The sequence below is a fragment of the Podarcis tiliguerta genome, assembly GCF_965153285.1.
Source record: "Podarcis tiliguerta genome assembly, chromosome: 16".
NCBI lineage: Eukaryota > Metazoa > Chordata > Lepidosauria > Squamata > Lacertidae > Podarcis > Podarcis tiliguerta.
Genome location: NC_139549.1, coordinates 6,231,081 through 6,240,627, shown reverse-complemented (window position 1 = coordinate 6,240,627; position 9,547 = coordinate 6,231,081). Strand labels below are relative to the sequence as shown.

At 45.8% G+C, this 9,547-nt stretch overlaps 1 long non-coding RNA gene across 1 annotated transcript; it reads right to left on the bottom strand.

Moving 5' to 3' along the window:
• Positions 1-5,656: 5,656 nt before the first annotated feature.
• On the bottom strand, positions 5,657-7,912 carry LOC310666000. The gene is made up of 2 exons (XR_014505748.1): positions 7,235-7,912; positions 5,657-6,306 (listed from the first exon to the last, which is right to left on the bottom strand). It is a non-coding gene; the product is annotated as an uncharacterized lncRNA (long non-coding RNA).
• Between the last annotated feature and the right edge of the window lie 1,635 nt (positions 7,913-9,547).

Here is a 9,547-nt window from a genome sequence, read left to right as displayed (position 1 = left end):
TTTTAAATTTCTTATTTGCCATCAAGTCTGAAGTTGACTGTCAAGGTCTGGATTTTTCAGCAACTGAAATACCACGAGCGGCTCCTTTGGGAGGAAGGGCAGAACATATATCTAATAAATTACAACAATTAGATCAACAGGAATGCCAGAAATAATACCAATAATTATAGTAAAAATATGGATGTGAATGTTAATAATGCTATCATTGAAATGACAGGTGAATGGATAACGAGCTGATTTAGCTGCTGTGGTTTGGTTTGTGGTGAATTCTCTCTCTCTCTCTCGTGTGTGTGTGTGTGTGTGTGTGTGTGTGTGTGTGTTTAACTGGTATGGCCAATGCACTGTGCAAATTAGGCATTAGGCACTGAGCTAATTAGGCATCACTGAAGGAAGACACCTTCTACTGAATCAGCTCATTGGACTGCCTCGCTCAGCACTGTCTTACACTGACTCCAGCTCTGATTACCCTCTCAGAGTGGTTGAACAATCAATCCCTCTTCCCAGGGAACTCAACTCTAGGAATCCCACCTCTGTGAAAGATGGGGGAAACTGCAGTCGTCCACATGTTGTCAGACTCCAACTCCCATCAGCCTCCAGTAGTACTATAGCCACTCTGAGCAGCTTCCAACGAAATATTAAAATACAATAGTCCTTCAGATATTAAAAGCTTCCCTAAACAGGGCTGCCTTCAGATGTCTTCTAAAAGTCAGGTAGTTTTTTCCTTTGACATCTGGTGGGAGGGCGTGTTCCACAGGGCGGATGCCACTACCGAGAAGGCCCTCTGCCTGGTTCCTTGCAATCTCACTTCTTGTAGTGAGAGAACTGCCAGAAGGTCTTTGGTGCTGGACCTCGGTGTCTGGGCAGAACGATGGGGGTGGAGATGCTCCTTCAGGTATATTGGGCAGAGGCCATTTAGGGCTTTAAAGGTCAGCACCAACAGTTTGAATTGTGCTCGGAAACGTACTGGGAGCCAATGTAGGTCTTTCAAGACCAGTGTTATGTGGTCTCGGTGCCACTCAAGTCACCAGTCTAGCTGCTGCATTCTGGATTAGTTGTAGTTTCTGGGTCACCTTCAAAGGTAACCCCACATAGAGTGCATTGCAGTAGTCTAAGGGGGAGATAACTAGAGCATGCACCACTCTGGCGAGACAGTCCACGGACAGGTAAGGTCTCAGCCTGCGTATCAGATGGAGCTGGTAGACAGCTGCCCTGGACACAGAACCTGTACCTCCATGGACAGCTGTGAGTCCAAAAGACTCCCAGGCTGCACACCTGGTCCTTCAGGGGCACAGTGACCCCATTCAGGACCAGGGAGTCCTCCACACCTGCCCACCTCCTGTCCCCCAAAAACAGTACTTCTGACTTGTCAGGATTCAACCCCCAGGTCCAATGGTCAAGGATAATGGGAACTAGAGCCTAGAAGAATTTGGGAGGACCATATATTGCCCATCCCTGGTGTACATCTGAAGCAGGGATGGGAAGCCTGTGGTCCTCTAATGGTTGTTGACCTGGTAGCCATCGCAGCAACATGGGGTGAGGATAACTGCAGCTCATGGGTCATATCTGGACATTTTATGGTTCACTATACTCCGCCCCTCTGTTACCAATGCCGCCCAATAGACCTCTTATAAAGATTATTAACTCCCACGGATCCACCAATCTGAATCCCTTTCAGAGTTCCTCATGAAGAGGGATCTATGGTTAAACAACTCTTGGAATTCAGCTCTGTTGAGAAGGATGAGGAAGTCTCCTGACAACTCTCAGCACCCTTAACAAACTACAGTTCCCAGGATTCTTGGGGGGAAGCTGTGTCTGTTTGAAGTGCTATGCTACTGCTTTAAATGTATGCTGCAGATGTGGCCAGAATTTCTAAACACCTTTCATTTGTTGTCCTGTGTCCAACTAATTAAACAAATCTAATTTGGATATTGTGTAGGGATAGGATTTCCAGCAACACTGATCAGGAGAATGCAGGAGAATGGATGAAGTGAGTATATCTGAATAGTGGGGCAAGACACCATTTGGTAAATGAAGAAGAAGAAGAAGAAGAGAAAAAAAAAGAAGAAGAAGAAGAGGAGGAGGAGGAGGAGGAGGAGTTTGGATTTGATATCCCGCTTTACCACTACCCAAAGGAGTCTCAAAGCGGCTAACATTCTCCTTTCCCTTCCTCCCCCACAATAAACACTCTGTGAGGTGAGTGGGGCTGAGAAACTTTAGAGAAGTGTGACTAGCCCAAGGTCACCCAGCAGCTGCATGTGGAGGAGCGGAGACGCGAACCCGGTTCACCAGATTACGAGTCCACCGCTCTTAACCACTGCACCACACTGGCTTTCTGCTGTCTGCATTCACACTGGTTATACCTCCTTTGCCCAGTGGTTAGGGATGGGAGAAAAATCCAACCCAGTTTGCATTTAAAGGCAAATCTATCAAATTCACACCTTCCAAAACAATATTAGAACCAAAACACACCCACCCTTCGAAATGCACATGTATCTGAATTTTGTGGTGCACTCCCCCTCCAAAAAACCCAGTATTTACAAAAGTTGCATATATCAAGGGAAAGTGTGCATAAAAATGAATATATTAGTGAAAATAAGATACAAAAAGCATTGTATTAGAGGAAATGGCTTTTTAAAATATGCACATCTGTCAAAATTGAATACAGAAAGAAATGACGCTTATGTGGCAAGGCCCCCCCCCCTACTCTTCAGTCCCCCTCCCCCAATACAAAGAATAAGACACATGACATCCAATATCTGGGAGAAATCAGGCCACAACTTGATTGATAACAGATGTAAGAGGTTTGGCATGGGCATTGGGTAGGCCCTACCCCTTCTGGACCACCTGTCCGAAGAACTTGCATTTTGGGGTCAACCAGAAATGAGGGAGTCCCTGACCTACATCCAGAGGTAACTCTTCCACTATGTTGCACCTGGGGAGTGCTGTGGCACCTCGCCCCTACATGGGCATCTAGATAGAAGCATCTACCCTAAATACCCTATTTCGGATGGGCCAGGCAGAGGCTTCAACCTACCCTCTGACCAAGACTATGCCTATCCAATGCCTAAACTGCTAAAATTGTGACAATTGCTATGAGGGTGGAGAAAACCAGAGGAATGGAGCCAATTTGCCAACTGGGAAAATGCCAACCTGGCCCTGAATACACCAAGCAATTATGCCATAACAAGGTCAAGGAGAACAACATGCAGCAGCAATATATAAAGGGTGGGAGGGGGAGATCCAATGAAAAGTGGCTGCAGAGCAATGCAGAGGCCTATGTTATATACGAGAGGGGTGGGCCAAGCCAGCCCCGAGTGGCCCATGCCTGCTCATGATTCGCTGATTAGGTGAGCAGGTGGGACCAATTTACCCAGGTAGCAAGCTGAGCCCAGAGGCTTCCTTTGCTGTCTGGGAAACAGTCCCTGGGACTTCCCACATCGGATCCCAGCATGCGGGGGGATGCTACCACGCAATGGTGGCCACCAGAGAGGGTGAGTGGACCAGTCCAAACTGCACACAGAATGTGCTTATTATGGGATATTTACATTAATATGCTGGTGAATTTCCACAAGACATTATTAACATAAAAGCAGCAAGTTACGGCTGAAATGTAAGGAGCTGAAATTAAGATTGCAAAAATGGGGGGGGGGGGTGAGAGAAGTGAAACTGACAGATTTTTCCATCCCTACTAAAGGTAGACACTTTCACAAATGTTTCAATCGGCCTTTTCGGTCTTTGATGGGGAACTTGCAGCCCTTAAGATGTTGCTAGATTCCAACATCCTCCAATCCCAAATGACTCAGGAATGTAGAAAGCTGCCTTATACGAAGTCAGGTCATTGATGCATCTAGCTCAGTATTGTCCACACTGTCAGTAGTTCTCCAGGGTTTTAGGCAGTGGACCGTTCCCAGTCCCACATGGAGATGTCAGGGATTGAATCTGGGACTTCCTGCATGCAAAGCCAGTGCTCTACCACTGAGCTATGGCCCTTCCCAGGTGGCCACACCATCCTAAACTCTCTGCCCTTCCAAGCAAGCCTTAGGGTGGCCCAACATGTGCTGAGAGGAGGCAGCCTCCAGGCCCAGTCACGCCTTTCTTTCTCCCCTCTCAGCTCTCCCAACCTAGCCCCAATGATCAGGAATGATGGGAGTTTCAGTCTAGCAACATGGGGAGGACTACAGCATCCCCACCCTCCCTGCAGGCCTTCCCTGATTCTTGGTGGAGAATTCTTTATAATTTTATTTGTGACCAATGGGTTCAAGGAACACCCTCAGCCAATTAGATCACCCCTTTGATTGTTGTAATTGCTTGGGGAAATTAAGAGCCCATTAGCCAGCTGGCCTGAGGGACACGAACATCATTTGGACAACAAGAAATTCTAACTCTTCTCCCACAGAAAATGCAAGCCATCACAGAAGCACTATTCAGATAGAATCCTTATTCTTTCCTAGACCCAAATGTCAAGCTGAATCCATTTATTTATTTTACATATTTACAGTGGTACCTCGGGTTACATACACTTCAGGTTACATACGCTTCAGGTTACAGACTCTGCTAACCCAGAAATAGTACCTCGGTTTAAGAACTTTGCTTCAGGATGAGAACAGAAATCGTGGGGCAGCAGTGGGAGGCCCCATTAGCTAAAGTGGTGCTTCAGGTTAAGAACAGTTTCAGGTTAAGAACGGACCTCCGGAATGAATTAAGTACTTAACCTGAGGTACCACTGTATTGCATTTACATCCTATGTCCCCCCCCCCTTCAAATTGCTCAAGGTAATGTGCATAGCTCTCCCCTTCCTCGTGTAATCCTCACCATAACCATGTGAGGTAGATCAGGCTGAGAAGTAGTGACTGACCCAGTGAGCTTCACAGACAAGTGAGGATTTGAACTCTGGTCTTCTTCAGGTCCTAGTCTGACACTCTAACCACTGTACCACACTGGCTGTTGAGACTTTTTATGCCACAGATACTCTGGTTTATTTCTGACCTGCTTTTGTTGCACTGTAGACCTTCCAGGCAGCAATAATGAGGTACAGCATTGGGGAAGCATCACAGAAGAAACTAAAGCTGAATAAATCCATGACTGATGCTCTGCTGCGAGTTCAGTTCCAGGCCCAATTCAAGGCCTTCTAGGTGTCACTGGGTCTCTCAGCATCCATTGTTATTTTTTAAAAATGATTATCATTGGTAAATCACAATGCATTTAGAATACAGTGGTACCTCAGGTTACATATGCTTCAGGTTACATACGCTTCAGGTTACAGACCCAGAAATATTACCGCGGGTTAAGAACTTAGCTTCAGAATGAGAACAGAAATCGTGCTCTGGCGGCGCGGCAGCAGGAGGAGGCCCCATAAGCTAAAGTAGTGGTTCAGGTTAAGAACAGTTTCAGGTTAAATACGGAGCTCTGAAACGAATTAAGTACTTAACCTGAGGTACCACTGTATCCACAAGATTAGAGACTGTGTGCATGCTGCTAAGTCAAGAGCATGTTGTAGAATACACTGTAATAAAACACTAGTTTGTAGGGACCTTTTATCTCCAGAATTATCTCCACCCTGACCCATATCCCCCAAGTAGCAGAAATTCATCTGGAAGGGAAGTGAGAGCATTTCAAGCAAAGTGATTTGCAACAAAAAACCAAAACAAACAGGAACTTGTGCAAATTGCATGTAAGCTTTATTGTACTCTAGGTACCTCAACCAAGAAGGAAGCTATAGAGGAGAAGAATTTGAAAGCAATTTAGCTCACCCATCAAGGGAAAATATCAAGAAGACTATTCAGCAGCGAAGCTTCTGTTTCTTAATAACAGCTGTGATAAATATTGTACTAATTCCAGCAAAGAAAAGAAGAGATGCTTAGCAAAGGAGGGTGAGAGAGCGGATAGCCTTTGCCAGTTGCAGGCAGAAGATACACCAGGCAGTCTTCAGCTGATGATACTCCAAATCCATCTGATGATCGAGCAACTTGGAGGCCGGGTTTTATATCCACAGATGTTCCATTAACAAATCTTGGCCGAACCCGAGCTCTGCTGAAGGGGAATGGCGCCACCCTTGTATTTCACGGGTGCACAGGCGGATTGCAGAGACTGGTAGCAGGCCTTCGCAGGGGCACAGGCGGATTGCAGAGACTGGCAACAAGATTGCATGGGAGGATAGTAGCTTTGGACAGGGATACACTGGGGCGCATAGCATGGCTGGGGTGCCATGGGCATTGGGCAATAAATGATGGTTGCCCCACTTCCGCTGCCACCGCAGGAGCCACCACAACAGCCACAACAGCTCATCTTTGTTGAGCGAATGAAAAGCTGGAAGATAAAACACCTCAGTTAGGTATGGTTACTATAAGAAACAAAAAAGAGACACTTGCTGGTTGAAAATGGGTATCCTTCTGGTCCAGGGAGGGTGAACTATTTTTTTTTTCATTTCAAGGGCCACATTCCCTTCTGAGAAACCTTATGGGGGCCACATGGCAGTAGGCGAAAGGGAAAAGTGGATGGAGCAACACATGTGAATTTTAGCTTTGTACAGCAGGTTAATTTCTACTCGCGCACTCCAACTTTGTCCTCCATCCAAGCAAACAAGGGGCATGATCAGAGTTTAAGGACACATTCCAGCCAGGCAAAAACACTCAAGAAGGATTCAAAATAGGACTGGTGAGGAGTGTGCTGGGAAGATGGGGTGTGGCTGGGAAAAGTCTCTGGGACCAAATGGGGAGATTGGGATCAAGTGGGTCTGGAGGAGAAGGAAGAGGGTGGAATCCACACACCCCTCTCCCCCCAACACATACACACTTTGGTCTCCTAGGAACATATGAAGTTACCTCATTTTGAGTCAGACCAGTGATCCATCTAGCTCAATACTGTCTACGATACTGGCTGGTAGTGTCTCTCTAGGGTTTCTGGCAGAAGGGAATCCCCAATACTTTCTGGAGATGTTGTGAATTGAACCTGGATCCTTCTGCATGCAAAGCTGGTGCTTTTCCAGTGAGCTATGGCTCTTCAACCAGAGAGAGGGAGGTTTGCAAGGATTAATCTCTCACCTCCCTAACCTCACCCTCCTTCATTAGAACACAGGAAGAGTCTTGCTGGAGAAGTCCATCTAGACTTATCATAAAGGTTTCCCATGGCAGTCAGAGCCTGCAAGGAGGGCACGAGGGTAATAGCCTTCCATGCAATCAGTAAATAACCAATGAGAAGTCCACCCAAAGTTGAACATCAATGGAATAATTCCTACCTTAGTTAGCAGAAGCAGCCGGTAACGATGAACCCAAGTGGATTGGATGAAGTTCTGCGGGATGGCGGACCTTATTTATACATCTCAAGTCGCCCTTCCTCTAGGAAGTGACACATCATCGAAAAGTTGAAAATTCTTCTTCAACCTCCAAGGCATCATTATTTCTTCCTGATTATATTTCCTGGCTCAATTCAACTCCCATTAAAAATTATGCTCCTTTAATGATGCAGATGATGAGACTGGTCATCAGCTAACATTATAATTTCAGAATAGCCCAGCTAGGATTCTACTAGCCCAAAAATGGAAAGATGCCAAGATGCCAATGAAAGAAGAATGGCAAGTTAAACTTATGGAATACGCAGAAATGGCGAAACTTACGGGATGACTCAAAGACAATGACAATAGAGACTTTTTAAAAGATTGGGAACTGTTCATGCTTTATTTACAGAAACATTGTAAAAGAAATGGACTCACTAGCAGGGTTTGAGTAAACACATACAACTAAGAAAACAAATGTAAAGGTTAAGAAATAATAATTTGGAAATTAATCAAGTGTAAGATGTAATTTGAAAGAAAACATGATATAAAATGATAAGAATATAAGAGCATTTAGTTAAAAGATTACAAAATTAAGGAAAAACAATTTAAGCAGAAGTAGCAAATATTTAAAGAACCAGAAGGGGAAGTTGAGGGAAGTCACGGGGTGGGGGTGGGGGTGGGGGTGGGGATTTGGGTTTTTTTTTTATTTTATATGATGAATGTGTTGAATATTGAATTGTAAAAACTAATAAAAAACTTTTAAAAAATAATAATTTCCAAACTAGCCCAAAATTCTATTACAGAATATTGGAGTGAATGTCTGCTGATGGCTTTGCTCATCAGGATTGCCATAGCTGAATACTACGAAGCTTATGGGTGCCAGCAACATATCTGACAAAGCATAACCTCAAAATCTAGGACAGAATCCATCAAACAGACTCTCTCTTAAATCTGCCATTTGAGTGGATAGCGGGCTTTTTTCCCTGTGGCCAGTTGTTTCCCCAAAGCACCCTTATTTTCTGATCAGGGAATGGCAGACTTTGTTGTTGTTGTTGGCATGTGTCTGTCTTGAGAGACAATAGAGTGCACCTCTGGGGGTGAAGTTAATCTGCTGTGCTAGCAGCACCAAAGTGACCTCCCTGGGGTGCAAGCCTGGGCAGTGTGTATTGAGGTCTTGGGCTGCCCAGATGAAAAGACTCTTCTGTCTGCCTCACTGATGTGGTCCAAAGGAAAGCAGAGCAATACATTTGGTACCAGCTTGGCTGCAGGAGGTGCTGGAAAGAAGCAGACAAGGCACCATCCAACCGTCTTAGGGACTCCACTCTGGATCTGTGCATAGCTGTCAACTTACAGATTTGAAAATAAGGGACCAGCAGCCTCAAAAATAAGGGATCAGCAGCCAAAATAAGGGATTTTCCAAACACAGGTATGTTTAACTTCTGAGCCCCTCCGAGCCAAAGGCAGAAAGCCCATCCAGCAGCCAAACGAAGCCTCAAGCGGTGGTTCCCACAGCGCAGCAACCCGGCAAAGGGGATGCAGCAAGGAAAACCACCATCAACTCTCCGCTGGGAAGCGCTGAGCAAAGGCAAGTCCCCAGGCAACGCGGCCCATTTGATCAGCACAAAGCATGGAAGCTCCACCCCCAAGTCATTCTTAAGACTGCTCATTGGGTGAGCAACGCAGCGAAGCAACACAGCTGGAGCCTCCCTCCTCCCTGGCCGGCAGGGAGGGAGGGAGAGGAGCTGCTTCCTTTGAAACCCGGGAAATTTAAGGGACATCATCAATAAGGGACAGCAGCGGGACACAGCGCTGGGATAAGGGACTTTCCCACCAAATAAGGGACGGTTGACAGCTATGGATTTGTGTAGGGTTTAGTCCTTAGTCTTTTCTTCTCCCAAATATATCCCACAAGGCAGCAGAGGTTTAAGATCAAAGTTTTCCTTCAACTACCTTCCCTGGTTGAGCCCTATCTGCTCCTCACTTCCCTCAACAGCATGGGCAGAAACTGCCTTCTTGACCATTGGACCCACTATTGGTCTAATCCAATTCCTAATTCCCTGAAACAGGAAGCATGGAAAAGCAATCCCTTCCCAACTTCCTCCTTTAGCAGTAAGTAGTTTTCAATGGGTGGAGGTACTACCCTCACCACCTCAAAAGGAAAGGAGAGGTGAGTTAATTCATAGACATTTGAAGTGCTAAAGCAACTTTTCAATGGTGGCCTTGTCCTGCAAGGCACCTTCTTGATTACCCCAGGTCTAGATGTGGGTCTCAAAA